The sequence below is a fragment of the Canis lupus genome, chromosome 13, assembly GCF_048164855.1.
Source record: "Canis lupus baileyi chromosome 13, mCanLup2.hap1, whole genome shotgun sequence".
NCBI classification, from domain to species: Eukaryota; Metazoa; Chordata; class Mammalia; order Carnivora; family Canidae; genus Canis; species Canis lupus.
In genome coordinates this window covers 37,386,274-37,405,055 of record NC_132850.1, presented here as the reverse complement: position 1 = coordinate 37,405,055, position 18,782 = coordinate 37,386,274, and the positions used below count along the sequence as shown (strand labels likewise).

Sequence of the window (18,782 nt, the reverse complement as noted above, 5' to 3'; positions counted from 1 at the left end):
TCCCCCCGGCGGGGGCGGGGGCGGGGGCGGGGCCGCGGGGAAGGAAGGGCGCGAGGCGGCGGGAGGTGGGCGACGAGGCGGCGGCGGCGGCCGCGGCGCTCCCAGCTCCTTGGAGACGCGGGGGGTGTGAGCGGGTGGCGGGCGCGGGGGAGGAGCGGGAGCCCGCGCGTGGGGAGCCGCCGAGACAAAGCTGAGCGCGGCCTCCCGCCGGCGGGTCACACCCCTGAGCGCGGGGCCGCGGCGGAGGGGCCGCGAGTGCGGGAAACCCGGGGAGCCGGCGGGGAGGGGGCCTGGGCAGCCGCCCGGGGTTGTCGTCTCCGTGGCAGTTGCTTTTCTCAGCGTTTTTGTGGCCGGTGCCTTCGCTCCCCAAGTCCGCGGGCTGGCCCCGGGTCCCCCGCCCCTCGCCGCCGCGTGCCCCCCCCCCCCCGCGTTCTCTCCCCACCGTTCTCTGCCCACTTCTCACCCACTCCTTTTTCGGGTAAGCAGTGTTTTGCCTCCAGCCTGCGGGGAGCGTGAGCTAATGACAGGATGCCTGAGCTCGCTCTGACCCTGAACTGCCTTGAACTCCTCTCCCTCCCTCCCACCCTTTCCTTTCTGGGCTCCTGTAATGTCACATGGCCGCTAACAATTAGCTTTTCTTTCAAAAACGGCAGAAGCGTAGCCGAAACCCGTGGCGCTCCTCCGCCGTCTGTATTAATTCGTCCATCAGAGTCACGTCGTTGGTCATGGAGCTTTATCACCTCTCCGCCAAATTTTCTAGATAACAAAAGTGGCGAATTTTGTTTCGAGTCTCGGCTCTTCCTTAGGGTCAGCGGAGTGTATCCCCGGCAGCCAGACCTGCTGTCACTTATCAGTGACAGACAATGCTTTCCCCAAACTTTACGGATTCTTTCTTGAGTCTTTGTTGAGGGATTTCTTTTAAAAGGCGCTTGTGTAAGAAGGTCAAAGGAACACATTCGCGCTACTGTATTTTCGACTTGTTTTGTTGACCACCGGGCAGAGGAGAATAATGAATGGGGTTGGTTTTAAGACCTTTGATGCCTTGAGTTAACGAAAGCCTCTGTCGAAGCTAGAAATAGGTTCAAGCAAATTTTAAGAAGGAAAAAAAAAATTTGCCGGCAGTAGTTTATTGGTTTTTTGTTTGTGGATGAAGTCGTATCAGTCTCTGTAATTCTAGCATCTGCATACTTAGATGTACGAGGGTTGTAACAAAAGAAAAAAAATGTGGCTATCTTTAGGGAATGGTCTTTTTATGATGGAGAATTTTGGAATATAAAAATATTATCGTTTTACCTGGTGGACTGTCTCCTAGGCCAGAAACACTAACAGTTTGAATGCTGGACCTCAAAGAAAATAGTTGAGTCTTTGAATTTAAGCTGTTTAAAAATATATATATGTATGTATGTATGTATGTATAGATATATATTTACAGCGAAAGGAAGGAGATACTGAATTATGAATGGAAAGAAATTAAAAGTAAAGCCTGTTTGATGTAGCGAAGTTACTATTGATATCATTCTAAAAACAGTCACATCTTGCTGCCATTCAAGTATTTGAATGGTAGACTGGTCCCAGCCTAGGGACCAGTCTCCGAACTGTGGGACTCCCTATCCCACCCTCACCACTTAACACTTTTCAGATATCCTGGTAAAATTAACAGGTTGTATCATTAATAATCAATGTTTTTATAGAATACTTCTCAAAAGGCCAAAATAAAGGTACATTGTTTTTTTTTTTTTTCCCCTGGGTATTTATTAGTGTTTAATTAGATTATTGAAGTTTAATTCTCTGAAGGAAATCTACTAAAAAGTTAAGTAAGATTTCTGGGTGGTAGGATTTATGGCTGAATAAAAATACAGTTCTGTATTTTCCAAATTTTTACATTCCTCTTACAGGCAGGAAAAAAAAAAGTGTATGAAGTATGAAGGCTTGTTAATAACCTAATTTTCCTATTACTAGAAGAAGCTTCTATAAAATAGTTTATTCTCATCCTTGAACCAAGGCCCAACAAAGTCACTCACTTTCAGGTGTCAGCTGTTTGAAATAGTGCAGCCTGCCAGATGTGCTCTGGTTACCTGAAGGGAGAAAGATACATAGTAAGGAAGATAAAATCGGAAGAATTGATTCAGTATATGGTAATCTGATAGATGGGGGTAGATTTGTACAGCACTAATCTTAGGCTAATAAATCATTGGTTTTACAAAAATAGAAAAATTTTATTTTTTGTAGTACAGAATAGTTGTGTTGACTCAACAGATTTTAATGTATGTATTTGTTGATATGTTTAGTTTTCAGATATTGCTTCAGTCCTATGACTATGGTGGAACGAGATGACATATAAAATAATTTAGTCTGTGAGGCTTTTGTTTTTCGCCTTATTTTCAGCAATATGTTTCTCCTTTACTCATGAAATAGTGCTAACTAAACAACTGCAAGTCTTGTGAATAATAGAAACAATAATGGCAACTGAGGAAGATATTTAGAAATGAAGATGATTTCCTTTAATATTAGGAAAAATTATATGTGAATACAAATTTTTTTCCCTGATATTTTCTTTGTTATTGTCTAATAGTGCTGAATATTTATAAAGTATTATATTTTGAGTCTTTATTAGTGTTCTTCAGTCTTTATAAAAATTGCAGCATCATGTCATGGCTTATTTTTTTATTTTATTTATTTTTTTGTAGCTTTTATACGTCCATGGAGGATAAGTACTTAGCGAATGTGTTGCTGTGTTGTAGAAAAAGGACATTATATGTTAAATTCAGCTTATAAAAATAATCATTAGAGTATTTTATCTACTTTTAAAATTGCCTTCTTTCATATATATATATGACGAAAGATTAGTTTTAGGTTCTTCAAATTTTGACTGTAATTTTTACTTAAACTTTTATTTTTTTATTTTTATTTTTTATTTGTTTTTTTTTTTTTTTTTTACTTAAACTTTTAAATGGGAAAGTTATTTAAAGTGTACTACAGATTATGGCATTTTTATATTTTAAATGACAAAGATAAGCAATAAGTTTATGGCCTTTAAAATTACATTTTATATAGTATTTGTGAGGTTAAAAAAATCGCCAAAATAGAAAAGTTGGTTTTAGTTGACTAGCATTCAACCTACAGTTGTTGGCAATTTCTTTGAACTGGTCTTTTTTTTTTTTTTTTTTTTAATTTTTATGAGATGTTTACAATATTAAGCCAAGAATTCTTACTGTCATTAGAGGATTCTTTGTCATTAGTTTGCTCCCAGCCTTTTTAGTTGACAATTACTTTAATATCTATAAAATACTGACCTGGAAGGAGTAATTGCCAGCGACCAGAAAAACATAATGAATGTATCTGAGTGTGGCTTACCTTTTGCTAGCCTGTTTCCGCTAACTTGAAAAACCATAAATACCTACCAATACATCTAATCCGGGGAGTGCCTCCTATAAAAACGTTCTGTGGTAACAAATGGTACTGAATATTGTATGTGAAAAGGTAGATTTATAAATCTGTGACGTATTGGGATGAATGAAATCATCTTGCTCTCCAAAGCCTCCTTTAAAAATTATTTTTTGATATAAACTGAAAGAAATTAAACTTAATTGTTTCTTTTGCTGGGTACCATGACAGGTGTTACTTTGTTAAGTGCTCATCATAAGCCCATCATGTAAGTATTGTGCCTCATTTTCAAATGAGTACACAGAGGCCTTAAATTAATTGTCCCTAAGGTTCTACCACTATGGTGAAGCTGAGTTTTGGTGTTCAAACCATTTTATTACAATGCCTCCATAGAGATGTGATGTTAAAAAGTCTGTGTTAAGTGTCTGCTGTAGAGAGCACTATAAAGTGGTAAATTAAAATGTTCATCAAAATTAGGTTTAAATTCCATTGAATTAGTTTTTATCACACACAAAAAATTGGTCTATACAAAATGTATGAATGAGAGGATATATTTATAGCTCAAAATGGATTAAATGTAAAAAGATTGAAAGTTTTTGTAGACTTATTTTTAATCATGGATTTATCAATTAGAGTTTGGGCACAAAGTAAAATGGATTTATCAATTAGAGTTGTTTGGGCACAGAGTAAAATGAATAGGTAGTGAAAAGCAAAAATAATTATATTGCATATTTACACATTTTTATGTATATGTTTACTTATTTGATTTTACATGTGTTAAAATTAGTTTGCATTAGCATATGCCATAAAAGAGAAGACAGCCCAGATGCATGCCGTGTAGATTGCTTCAGTATTAGGTGGGAATTTTATGTTACTGGTTTTTGGGTTTTGTATTTATAAATTCAATGCATAAATTTTGATCTTGTATTTTTATCGATATATAGCTGTATACCACCAAAACTGGAAATATTAGATCACATTATACATTTTTGTAATAACTTTTCACACTGTAAACCAACCCTTATGAAGAAAAATATTGCAAATTAGTATTGTTGATACGTATCCTATCTCTTATTCCATTTGAAAAACAGAAAATGTTATTGACTTGACCTAAAGGTAGTCTGTTAAAGTGGAAGAACAGACGATTTGCTTTGTTTTGTTGTCATAAAAGTTAATTTAAAAAATTTTTGTCCACCCATTTTTTTTTTTTAATGTAAGCTCTATGCTCAACATGAGGCTAGAACTCACAACACTGAGATCAGAAGTCACATCCTCTATACCAATTGAACCACGCATGTGTCCCTTGTCAACTTTCTAATAGCACATCCTTATTTCTTTTTTTGCACTTGTTAGTGTAAATACTTTTAGGAATGCTCCATATGCATATTTTTAAACAGTGGGAAAAGGACCCAAGAATAAATTCACTATATTCTAGGTTAGTTACTAACTCACTTTGGTCTTCTCAATCATATATATAGTCTTTCTATTCTTAAAATTGATGGTTAAATTTCTGTTAATTAGTGCAAGTTAGTGTTAAAAAAGGTTGGTAAAAATTAACATTTGTGAAAAGTCAGGTAACAACATTGAAGCTCTCCAACTTTAGAGACATTATCCTTTAAATTAGCTAATATGTAGAAAAATTAGTTAATATGTATGTTTAAGTATTATCTTTGAAGTAAACCTTTTTCATAATTCCAGATTTTAATGTTTTAATTACTGGTTTGTACTGCTGTTTCTGGTTGGAAGGAAGCCTCCTATTGATTTTTGAAGTAAAGTTTGGATTTCTTAAGCGGACTTTAGTCCTTTGAGCCTGTCTTACTGAAAAAAAAAAAAAAATTTTTTTTTTTTTTTTTTTTTTTTTTTTTGGAGAGTGGGTGAATATGGAAGGGGTGCGGAGAGAGAATCCCAAGCAGGCTCTGTGTTCAGGGAAGAGCCCCAGGAGCCCCATGTGGGGCCCAATCCCACAACCCTGAGATCACAACCTGAGCCAAAATCAAGAGTCCATCACTTAACCCACTGAGCCACCCAGGCATCCCTTATTGAAATATTTCTAATGACATAATAATAATCCTTAATGGCTTTATTGTACTTAGTACGTTTTGTTTTTCAATTCAGGGATATGTATAATCAGTATTTTTAAAGCATTTGTCGTGTCCTAGGCATTGTGTTAGTCATCGTATGTGGTATACACTGCGGTGGTATTGTGAGGTAGTACTGAGACATGTGAAATAACAGCAAGACTAGTTGATGAATGTTCTGCTCTTGGCCCTGTTCTCCTATTTTATGTGTTGCCTGGGCAATCTCATTTGAATTTAGTGCTTTTTTCTTATTACCTATATGTTGATGATCTTCATATTTATTTCTAATCCAGACCTCTTTTCTTGAATTCCTTTCTAGCTACCTTCCAGATACTGCCTCTTAGTGCTCCTTCACGAGAGCTCATTTTTTTTTTTTTATCCCCTGCCTCGATTCCCAGCCAACAGTAACGTATCACTTTTAGCCTGGTGACTAAAGCCAAAACCTTTGGCAGATTGTCTTTTCTATTATGCTCTCCTCCCCCTTGTCCAGTCTGTCACACCAAATTTTGTTAATTTTATTTCTAAATATCTTTTAGATTTATCTTTTCCTGTTGTTACTTTCATATGTTAGGGTTTTGGAATGCCCCATCTAAATTATTATGTCCAATTTTTCCCATTTTAATCTATCAGTTACTCATTCTTCTTTATATTTGTATATATGTCTTTTTATCGTTCCTTCTATCCATCCATCCATGTATCCATGTCTGAAGTGTGTGTGTATTCTATACTAGCATTTATAGTCAGGGCTAGGATATAAAGATGAGAAAACTGGTGTATTGATGTTATTGTGCTGTGACACTTGAGAGAGATTCTCATTTTTGAAGACAAATGTCACTTCCTCTAAAGTCATCTTCAGTATACATATGGTGATTCTGCTATAGCATTTATGTCTACCATAGTACTTAACCCATTGTTTTGTAATTATTTATAAATCTGTTTCCTAGTTGGCTTTCTGCTCCAGAGAGACCATGCTTTTTTGGTATTCCCTCCAAATTACGTATTGCTTAATTGAATGATGAAGTGATGAGATTAGGAACTGGTAAATTAGGTCAATCATGGCCTAAAAAGAGTCGAGAATCAATTCTGATACAGGAGACAATAAAAACCCATCAAAAGTCTTGAATATTATTGTTACATGTAGGTGGTATTTGTGAGCATTCTTGAAGAAGCAGTTTGTAGGCCAACTTGGAGGGGCAGTAACTTGGCATTATTTGGTCTTTTTAATTACATGTAAATTGTACTAACTTGTTATCTTAGACAAATTGGAAATATAAAATTGTAATACTTATATGTAAATACCTATTTCTAAAGATCTGAAAACTCTGGTCAAGATCAAGACTAAAATTTGGTTTAACTGAGTTCTTTAGCTATGTAGTACTAGAGTTAAATGCATTTTACTGAAGTACAACATTTTTTTTTTTAAATTTTTATGTATTTATGATAGTCACACACAGAGAGAGAGAGAGAGGCAGAGGCACAGGCAGAGGGAGAAGCAGGCTCCATGCACCTGGAGCCTGATGTGGGATTCGATCCCGGGTCTCCAGGATCACGCCCTGGGTCAAAGACAGGCGCTAAACCGCTGCGCCACCCAGGGATCCCCTGAAGTACAAAATTGCACCCAAAAGGATAGAACAGTGTATTTGTCATTTCAGTTACCCTGATAGTTTATGTATACAGTTGACTAGGAATTTTGTTTTCTTTGGGCTTACTGTAATTAAAACCTGCTTTGTGGTCTACGTTTAAAGACATTTCATTGATTTTTTTAAAAAATTGAGTTTAAAATTATACCTCTGTTAAAGTAGGTATATTGTTAAGATTTATTTTAGAAACCAGAGATTATGACTTGATGACATCTGGAGATGTGACATTTAAAAATGAATTTTCACAAGTTGTGAGATTCAGTGCCTTTTAATATTTCTCTATAATATGGTCTTAAAACATTAAACATTTTTATATCAGCTACATTTTCATGTTCATGATTTATTTACTGACGTTTTATCATTTCAGGAACAGTGGAGTCAGCACTGTATTTTGCAGTAGATTTTATTGTTTATAAATCTTTTTTTTAATTAAAAAAATTTCTTAAAAGTAAGCTTTAGTGCCCATTATGGGGCTTGAATTCATGACCCTGATATCAAGAATTGCATGCTCTACTGACCAGGCACCCCTGCCCATAAACTTGTGAGCATAGCTATTTCCCTTCCATCTCCATATATTCTTATTTACATCGCTTATCTCCTCTGATCCCTTTTCTTCCCAAGAAGCTATAAAATGGTTGACACCTTTTTTATTTTATGTATAACTTTTTGGAAAAATATCTGAACTCTCATTATATAAAGTTAAAATTGGTTTATATGTGTTTTGTTTTGTTTTTTTTCCTGTAAAGAAACTACTTCGGTCGTAATTGATAATTATGTGATCTTGAGCTAGTTATTTATTTATTTATTTATTTATTTTTTTTATTTATTCATGATAGGCACACAGTGAGAGAGAGAGAGAGGCAGAGACACAGGCAGAGGGAGAAGCAGGCTCCATGCACCGGGAGCCCGACGTGGGATTCGATCCCTGATCTCAAGGATCGCGCCCTGGGCCAAAGGCAGGCGCCAAACCGCTGCGCCACCCAGGGATCCCTTGAGCTAGTTATTTAAACTCTTAAGGGTCAGTTTCTTCTATAAAATTGGGAAATGCCAGAACCTTCTTCATGGAGCCATGGGAATTAAATGAAATGATAAAAAGTGAAAGTACCTTGTACTTAGCACTCACAGCCTGCAAGAATTACTAGTAATGGTACTAGAATTACTTTGCTGATCTACCTCTTTAGGTTGATTGATTCCTTAAGGGTAAAGAAGTGATTCGCAAGGACAGTTGAATCAAAAGCATCTCTCTGGCTTTTGAAACTATACATACCTCCTGGATTTTGTCATATGCCTCCCTGCTCCCACCTAATTTGAGAATTAGTGTTACTAATTGGTGTAAGTTGCACCCTTTAGATATATTGTGGGGAGGAGGATAGTATAGATATTGGACCAAATAATGTAGGGTATTCATTGTTGTTTCTTATCTAATGCCTGTTAGGAATAAAGCTGTTAATAATGTTTCTGATAAGTACATTGATAAGCTTTTCCTTAGGACCAACCAAATTTTTCTTGTAACCATTTGCCATGTCTGTTCCCTTCTTCAGACCTATGCTGTACTGCTTGTTTGACATCTCAGCAGTCTAGACAGTATTTGCTTTCCTTGTTAATGACTTTTATGTGTGACTCAGGTATTCTGAAGTCACAATAGAATAACCGGTCCTATAGCTTACCCATCAAAAAAAGAAAATGGTTTTTACATTTTATTCTTTGTCATAAAGTCTGCTTGGGTGTGTACTATTTATTATTTTAGGTCTTTATTATCTTACGTTCTAGGTCAGTGGCCTTAACTTGAACTTCAGGAGCACTCTTGTGATTTAGAAAAATAAACAAAAAAACAACAACTAGATATCTCCGTGTGTGTGTATGTATGATGTAAAATCTGAAACTCTGTCCCAGAACAACTGAAGTGGAATCTCTGAGCTTGGTTTTAAAATGTTACAGATAGTGTTTAGAAACACCGTTTTACGGTTTAGCACAGTATTAAGGGGGAGCAACCATCATATATAAATTAAAGGCAAAGTTATTAAAACTTTCCATCATTGTATCTTATTTTTTCTTTTATTCTTTTTTGAATCTTACAGTTTTATCATATCTTAGGGGAGTTTTCTTAACTTCATTTATAAAAGTCTTATGTCCCAAGTATTTTTTATCCTTTTAGTGAATATCTTTTTGTTTTGCTTTTTTTACTTTGTTTTGTTAAAAGGTAAACTGAGACATGTTAATTTTTCAAAGTTTAATGAGCATATACATTGATGGAATCAAGGAGTGCCAAGCCAAAAGTTTTTACCAGTCCACCAACAGGAGCTGGGAGATAGGGGAGGTTTTTATAGAGAAGACACAGAAGCAAAGGGAATTATTTGATTGGTGATGGTTTAAGCAGTTGCTTTATTTGGAAAGCCTAGTTGGCTGTTTGTGATTGGTTGTTCTTAAGTTTCATTTTCTGATTCTTTTGCAGTGACTCTGGCTTAAGTTTTGGTTTGCCTACCTAGGTTATCAAGGCATTGGAGCCACTTAAGTCTAATGGCCTGCTTATTTAGTTAACAGTTTCTTTGAGTGTTTTCTATCTGTACATTCTCAATTATTATGTTTTTGAAAATTGTTAAACATAACATAATAATGTAGAAAATAGACCATAGTCTAAATTTTCTAGCAGTGGTTATCATCTACAAATACTCCCCTTTGTTTTTTTCATATATGGAGTTTAATATTTTTAAGACCTTTTTTTTATGATACATATATATTTTAAGTTACCAAATAATTCTTATGGCTATCATTTTCAGTGGTTATAGCAATCTTTCAAAGGAAGTTTTATCATTTCATAGTGGTTGATAATTATTAACTTACTACTTTATATTTTTCATTATTTTAAATTGTGCTGGGACAGGCTGTAGCATGTGACCACACCATCCTTTAACCAGCGCCCATTTGACATTTCTTTAGGGTAAACTAGGTATATGGAAGTGGAATTCCCAAATCAGATCCCGTGAGCCTTTCAGGTAATATTTGTTGTGGTAGTCCCACTAGTAATGTGCCACATCTACTTTCCTGACCCTACTCTTTAGAATATTTGCTTTAGATAATTTGTAGAAAGATGTCATGGCTTATGTTTGGATTTCTTTGATTGCTGGTTTTTTTTTTTTTTTTTTTTTTGTATTTACCCCTGAGGTTGCTCAGGAGGTAACAATTACCATTCCCTGAATCATGACAGCTTCATTTTTCATTATTTTGTGATACTTTTTAAAATATATATATATCATAGTGCTATATATGAAGGTTTTTTTCTTAATTTGAGATAATTTGTTTTGGTAATCCATCTGTTTATATTCTAGCTCTAGCTTATTTTAATTATCACTGCTTTGTAATATGTTTTAATATCTGGTTGGCAAAACAGTTTTTCCTTCAAATTATTTTGATATATACCTATTTTTATTCTACTTTTATTTATTTTCAAATGGCAGGCAAAAAAGATATAGAATACGTGTCTCTATTTTTTTCTTTCAAGCTGGTCTCTCCAAAAAAACTTCAATCCTAGATATGTCAGTGTACCTATAGGAGTTGCATCAGGAATTGGGGTAGACTTCCATTTCTTCATTGTCCAGGTTCTGTCATGTAAACAGCATATCAGTAAAAATAAGGTAACTTATGATTTAACCACTTATTCATGCTGTCACCAAAGATGGACTTAACAATTGTCCTTTTTAAAAAAGATTTTATTTTATTTTATTTACTTATTTATTTGAGAGAGAGAGAGAGAACTTGCACGTGGGGGGAGGGGCAGAGGGAAGGGCAGAGGGAGGAGAGAGAATCTCAAGCAGACTCCTTGCTGAGCACAGAGCTCAACGTGGGTCTTGATCTCAGGACCCTGAGACTATGATCTGAGCCAGTATCGGAAGTTGAACACGTAATCGACTGAGCCACCCAGACCCCCTGATGATTGTCCTGAAAAGGTGGAATGAATGACATTCAACCAAGGGTATTAGGTAGATTTCTTGGAGGAGATGTTGGTAAAGATCATTACCTTTAGCACTTCCTAGATTAGAAGAGCAGTATGTAAAAAGGAGGTATGAAAAAATTTTGCATTCTTTTAAAATAATTGTTATTCTTGTCCAGCCTATTATTTCCTGTGGTAGAAGTAGAGAAATACAGGTTGCATGTAGAGGCTTGGTAGATGAGTTCAAAGAGGAAGCTATACCATTAAAAATTTTGGATTTTATTCGTCTATAGAATCAAGCTGTTGAACAGTTTTTAGGCAGAATGTCCTCTTTTCTACATTGAAGTCATTGAGAAAGTTTTGTGAACAGCTACAAATGAGCTACTTCTGGATGTTGAAGGGACAATCTTTTGTGATATGTTAACTTTTCAGAAGCAGCATCAAACAATTGCTTCCCTACTTTGGGAATACTAAAAAGAGCTATTTGAGCCTTTCTTTTTCCTGGTCTGGATCACCTCAGGGACATAAAATTTATTCTCTTAGGAGCATTTAAAAATGAGTATTTGCAAACCTGCCATTATTATCTTCCCCCTTTTCTTTTTGTATTTTTTTTATTGGAGTTTGATTTGCCAACATATAGCATAACACCCAATTTTTATCTTCCAATGAAGAAGTGATCCCACATGTTAGCAGTTGGTTTCACCTTTTTGTCAAGGAAATAAAAATAATAAATTTATGACATTGAAATAGTCCTTTTATTTGACTATAAATATCAACCTACCAGTGAAGGATACAAATATTAATTGTGCCTCTACAAATGTTTATTTAGTTCTTCAGACTTACCTCTGCTCATATAGGTAACCATGTAACACTATCCATTTATTTATTTTTTTAAAAAAGATTTTATTTATTTATTCATGAGAGACACACACAGAGAGGCAGACACAATAGGCAGAGGGAGAAGCAGGCTCCATGCAGGGAGCCGGATGTGGGACTCGATCCCAGGACTCCAGGATCATGCCCTGGGCTAAAGACAGGTGCCCAATCGCTGAGCCACCCAGGCATCCCACACTATCCATTTAATAGTAATTCAGTTAAGTTATATGCAGATATCTAGAACAGGCTAATTTTAGCAGCTATATAGTGTTTTAGTCAAATTTAGTTGACTTTATATAGTTGATCCTTGAACCTCACAGGTTTGACTGCACTGGTCCATGTATACACTGATTTTTTTTGGGGAAAAATACAGTACTGTAAGTATTTTCTCTTGAGATTTTCTCAATAACAGTTTCTTTTTTCTAGTTTACTTTATTGTAAGAATACAGCATATAGAGACACCTGGGTTGCTCAGTGGTTAAGCATCTGCCTTTGGCTCAGATCATGATCTTGGGGTCCTGGGATCAAGTCCCACATCAGGCTCCCTACAGGGAGCCTGCTTCTCCCTCTCTCTGTGTCTCTGCCTCTCTCTCTGTGTCTCTCATGAATAAATAAAATCTTTTTTTTAAAAAAAGAATATAGAACATAGAATATATATATATCATACAAAATGTGTTAATCAACTATATTATTGGTAAGGCTTCCAGTCAACAGTAACCTATTAGTAGTTAAGTTTTTGAGGAATCAAAAATTAAATACAGGTTTTGGACCACACAGGGGTCAGTGCCCCTAACCGCTGCATTGTTCAAGGGTCAACTGTCCTTTCATTTTATTAAAGCTTACAAAGGATTTTTGATACATAATTTGTTTCTAAGATGGAGGTATCTTTTCTTATTGTATTTACTCTTCACAAATGATTATCTCCCTGCCCCATTCCTTTTTTAATTTGAACCCTTCACATCCTTCCACTTCTGTAGGCATTGAATAGTTTTTTAAAAATTTAACTTAATTTACTTGAATAGGTGATGTGATGAAGAACTTAAAAGTATATAGAGAGATCTTAGAGAAGTCTTGTTTTCCTTTTTGCTTTCTCTAGCCTGTTTTTCCTCCCACATCTTTTATAGATAGACATTTCCTTTCCTATCTTGTTTATCCTTCCAGTGTTTTTTGCAAATATAAGCAAATACATGTAGATTTTATTTTGGAGGTTTTTCTGTGTCTAGGTGAAGATCTTCCTTATTTTTATTTTTATTTTTATTAATTTTTTTTTTGCAGTTTTATACCTTTATTTGACAATCAGCAATTAGTTCTCAAACACATTAACAGTCTGTAGATTTTTGAAAGTGGTGACAGGTACGTAGGTAACCAGCGTGTAGAGCTTGTTTGGTGAATCTTCATCCTCGTTACGTTTTCTGGACAGCTGCACACGGATATGGTATGGAGCATTCCTTATTCCTTTGGCCCAGACAGCTTTGTTGAGCCTGGTGTCAATGTGCACATCTGGAGTTCCCATCTCCTTAATGCAAATTTACGGATCTCTTTGAGTGCCTGAGGGGCACGCTTCTTGAAACCCACTCCATGGATACGTTTGTGAATGTTGATGGTATATTCTGGTCACTATCTCGTTGATGGCAGAACGGCCCTTCTTCTCGCCACCCTTCTTTGCGGGAGCCATTCTGCCGGGCCCTATTTGGAAAGGATCTTCCTTATTTTTAATAGCTGAATTTTACACTTGTGGATGAGATAATTAAGTCACTTAGTCCTGTGAGGACACGTGGGTTGTTTCTTACCTTTTGCTATTACAATACCAAATGAATAACATAATACAACATTTTGTACTTACATAAGCAAGTGCATGATTTAGTTTCTAAGAACAAGGATCAGTCAAGTGATAAATACATCTGTACACATGTTTCCTTGCTCTGTCAGCTGAGAGGGCCTAGAAGAAAATGACACCCCAGTAGCAGTGAGCACAGCTAGTGCCCCGATCTTGGTTTCTAATACTGTTCTCCCATAAAAGGAACCAGAGCTCTGGAGAAATGACTGATTCCAGGACTGGGACAGGAAATATAATAATGCTGAAAAGTTAGGAAATACTACAACAAAAACAATGAAATATGTAAAACACATATAGGAGCCAACTCAAAGAATTTCCAGTAACTAATAATAGAATAATTTGAGCAACAAAAGTGAAATTGAATTTTAAAAATTAAATTATAGTTCAATTATAAAATAATATGCATGAATCCGTTCTGATAAAAATAAAAGGCAGAGAATAAACATATCTCCTATGCAGAGGAATTATAAATAATTTATGTAGGTACTTAGTCCTCAAAGATATATAACAGAATTCTCTTAAGTACTGGAAAAATATGGAAAAGAATAACTTGACATGGGAGAAACCTGATGAACACTACCTCAATTGTGTGACCAACGTTTAATACTATTAAGTATACAGTGTTGGATGTTCTACAACATACCTGAACAGTACTTCTTAAAACTGTCAAGGTCATCTGAAACAGGGGAAGTCTACTGTCACAACCAACAGGAGCTGCAGAAGACATGACAGTACAATAAAGTGAAATATAAATAGAATGGGCTTAAAAAAAAAATAAAGAGTGGGCTTTAGTCCAAAATGTCACCTTTGGTTGATTAATTGTGACAATTATACCATGATAATATAAGACCTTAATTGCAGAATCTAGTAATTGTATGTACTATCTTTGCAATTTTCCTATAAATCTAAAACTATTTTAAAATATTTTTCTAAAAAAGATGGATCTGTAATTCTGTTAGGTATAGTCATATTCCTGTTATGTATCTAAATGTTTAAGAGGCTTATTTTCCCATGCTTTACCAACTGAATGTGTTGTCAGACTTTTGGAATTTTGATAGATTTGAACTGGTGTAATTCAGACTGTTATGTTTCTCTCATTATGAATGATTTGAGTATTTTCTCATACGTTCAATGGACATTTTTCTCCCTTCTGTGAACTCTCACGTCTTTTGTTTATTTTTCTGTTAGGTTTTGGTTTTTCTCTTCTTTGTTTCAGGAGTTCTTTATAGAGAAGTTAGCCCTTCGTGTAATATAGGTTGCCAAAAATATATTTTTTCATTCTTTACTGTGTTTCTTATGCAAAATTTTTCCTTTTTTATATGGCGATATTTTTCTCTTATGTTTCTGGACTTTGAAACATAATTAGAAAAGTCTTCACCACTCTAAGATTATAATGGAATTCATCTATATTTTCTCTCAGTACTGTGGATTCCATTTTTACATTTAGATCTTAATATTTGAATTCTTCAGTTCCTCCCAAACATTGAAGCATTCTAAATGCTTAACTTTCTTTCAAATTACTCCTATATAGGCATCCTTATGGGCTTATATTGCTTTAAATGATTTATAGTAAAAGAAATGCTCATACATTTACTCTTGGTTGATAAAAAGTCTTTACTTTCTGGAAAATGTATTAAATGTTTCATTGTGACTTAATTCCACCTCATGGTTTAAAAATAATTTTACTGTAGTGAAAATTCCTTTAAAATTTCTCGTCGCTGTTAAATTGTAGTAAATTCAGCATTTTTTTTCTTTTACTGATTATTAGTGTTGCAGATTATTCACGTATTCAGTTTTTTCCCCATCCATTTTCTCCTAAGATTACTGCTTCAGTTATTAAACCTGTGTGATTTACTTTCTCTTGTCCTCAGAACTCCTCACTGGTTTTATGGCTGCTCTGATACTCATATCTCTTTATTTGGTATTACTTAGAAATTTTATTTGTAGGCCAAATACCTGTTTTAACTCATTAAGAAAATGGGACCAATAGTGTTAGCAGTTGGTGCCTAATGTAGGATGATGATTTCTTATGACCTTTTGTATAGGTATTCATATTTTCCTCACATTACATGTGATGAAACTAGTATTACTGAACAGAATTTTAACAGATATTTGGTGGGAAACTGTTTGGTAGTGCTGTGGAATATTGACTCTTAGAAAATACCACCAGAAATGACCTGGTGAATTTATTGCATAAAGGAGAGAACTACCTTTACAGAGTTGGTAGGATCTGCTAGGGAAAGGGGAGGGTGTGTGAGTGAAGTAGGAAGGGAGAGCAAAGTTGGGATATTTATTGAGGATTTGAAGTCTTTAAGACCGCTATTTCAGTGCAGGAACTGAACTAGTAAGGATTATGAATGATATATAATAGTTTAGGATTGATAGATCTAGCAAAGCAAGGGTTTTGAGGTGAGATTTTTTTTCAAAGTGTTTGAGAAAGTGAATGGTTATTTGCAGCTATTTATTAAAAAGTTGAATAGTGTGCTGTTGGTTTATATGGGGTTTTGGGGAAGTTCCTGAAATGAACAATGAAGTTATTTGCAAATCTTATCTGCCTGGACAAGAGTTTCCTGGAATAGTAAAGTCATGTTGTTGAGGACAACTGAATAGTGATGTCAATGTAGACTGTAAACTCTGGATGTAGATGGTTTCAGTTCTCCCTACCCATTCAGAACCACAATAAAGTTGGATTGTAATTATAAAAAGTATAATTCTTAGGACCAGCTACTAAGACAATATATTCCTTTGGTGAGGGGTTTGACATTGAATTCCCCCAAAGAATGAGGCCTAACTTTGATAATTAAGTTGTCTGAGACACCTAAGTAGGCAGTTGGATATAGGGGTCTGCAACCAAGAAAAGAGATACAAAAGAATCAGAGATGGAAATTTGGGAGTTACTGTTTAGATTGAATTCTTGTGCCTAGATAAGTTTGTCTAAGGAGGAAGCATGGAGTGAGAAGAAAAATACTTGAGCCTTAGACGTTCTAGTGCCTGATAGCTATATGTATGTGGGTGTGTGTGTGCACATGCATACATGTGTGCATGCGTGCAAACCTGTAAAGGAGTGGCTAGAGAGGTTGGAAGAAAGCGAGGATATGTGATCTCTGGAGATGTGGCTGAAAAGTAATGGTCTCAGAACATGAAGGGCTTATATGTCTAGGTGAAGAAAGACCTTTTGGCTCCAGTGGTGAATTTTCACCCAACAAGTTCTGTGCTTGTACAAAATACAGACTGTTCACAACAATATTCAATTATGACATTCTTTACATAAGAATTGCCTAATGGGAATTTTTTTTTTTTTAATTTATTCATGAGATACAGAGAGCAGAGACATAGGCAGAGGGAGAAGCAGGCTCCAGTGGGGAGCTAGATGTGAGACTGGATCCTGCCTGGATCATGCCCATAGCCAAAGTCAGATGCTTACCCACTGAGACACCCAGACATCCCGCCTAATGGTAAATTGTTTGCAGGGTAGTTATTTGAAATTAAGAATATTTTATTAGAAATAATTTTACTAATTCCCACATTACCCCGTAAAAATTAATCTCTCATTTTGACTGTGGTTGGGGAGAGATCAGTAGTATATAGCCTGCAATTTAATTACAGTACATCTATTTGGTGTTAATGCTTCAGGAGTGTATGGTGGAAGAAGTAACATTTATTGAATGCCTACAATGTGCTAGGCATAGTCCATACATTCTAAATTATATATCATGTCTTTTTGAAGTATTTTTTTATTTCCTTCCCCAAAGAGGGATAAATTAAGGTTGGATTTCCCAGTGAGACTTTCCTCAGTGTCTCTATGAAGGATTTGAACCCTGGTTAGGCTTATTCTCAGTTTTTCCTGAACCAGATGGACTTCCTGTGTGCTATATAAACCCTTGGTCAACCAATGCCATGGTTGTATGCAATAAACATTTCACCTGCTGTTAATTAAATGTAGGCATATGTTACCTTTCAGCTTTTGAGGAACAAAATTGAACAGGTATTAAGCAATATAGTGAAGCAAAGAAGAAAGGATGTAGGCCCCACTCAGTCTTTGATTAACTAGGATCTTTGATCATAATCCATTTAATTCCTCTTAAGGGAGATATTCAGGTTAAAGAACAGTATCCTATTTGACAGAATTCTGGTTAATTCAGACATTAATGTTTTTTATTTTTATTTTTTATTTTATTTTATTTTTGACATTAATGTTTTTTAAGTGTTTTTCTCTATCCTCATGAAAATCTTTTTAAAAAGTCTGTTATTAACGGGTATACACATTTTGCCCTCTTTTTTTCTTCATTTCACCTTACTTCCACTGTTGGCAAGGGAAGTTGGTCACTATGCAGTAGGATTTGTCTTAAAGCTTTCATAAAGAGCTAGTTTTTTAAAAATGTGATAAACTATTATTGTGTCATCAGTGACAGAGTAGCACATTCAGTTGTTTAGATATGTTTTGGTGAGAAAAGTTAGAAAGTTGTCCGTATGCCTTAAGAGCAGATTCATTTTTATCTCGTGCTGGGCATGGCTAAGAACATTCTCAGTGGGAGAATATTACAATAAATATTTACAAAGTGGGAGATATGAGATTTGAGCTTTGAAAATGTTTAGAAGACAACACAATTATTTGGTGGTAACTGAAAAATATGTCATCTGAATAGAATTAAATTGCTATTTTTGAAGGGAATTAAAGTTTCATTCTTACAGTACCTATATGAATATGACCTTTTAAGTATCTAAACATTTTTATGTCTTTCTATTCAAATGAGGTCCCTGAAATGCTTTTTAATTTTCTTACTTGTTGGAGTTAGGAGGCGTTTAAAAGAGTGAATGAAAAAAAAAAAAAAAAAGAGTGAATGATTAAGCTGAGCCCCACAGGATATCTTTACATTAGTGGAGTCATCATATTATCACCATGTGCTAAAGTCTGATCTTTTCAGTTTGCTGAGCAGTTCATTTTGAGGTGTTGTGGTACTGTAGAATCCTTTGTTACTTAAGGATAAAGTAGAGCATCATTTCAGAAAGACATGGTGAGAAATAATTTGGCTTGATAT

At 35.3% G+C, this 18,782-nt stretch overlaps 1 protein-coding gene and 1 long non-coding RNA gene across 4 annotated transcripts in view; one reads left to right on the top strand and one right to left on the bottom strand.

The window, feature by feature from the left end:
• The window catches only part of LOC140602917 (uncharacterized), a 42,219-nt gene extending 40,315 nt beyond the window's left edge, over window positions 1-1,904 (bottom strand). The window contains exon 1 of the long non-coding RNA XR_012005897.1: window positions 464-1,904. This is a non-coding gene — a long non-coding RNA (uncharacterized lncRNA). The remainder of the gene's footprint in view (window positions 1-463) is intronic.
• Window positions 1-18,782, top strand: part of CDK17 (cyclin dependent kinase 17) — a 120,408-nt gene that overhangs the window by 963 nt on the left and 100,663 nt on the right. The gene's annotated exons all lie outside the window — the stretch shown is intronic.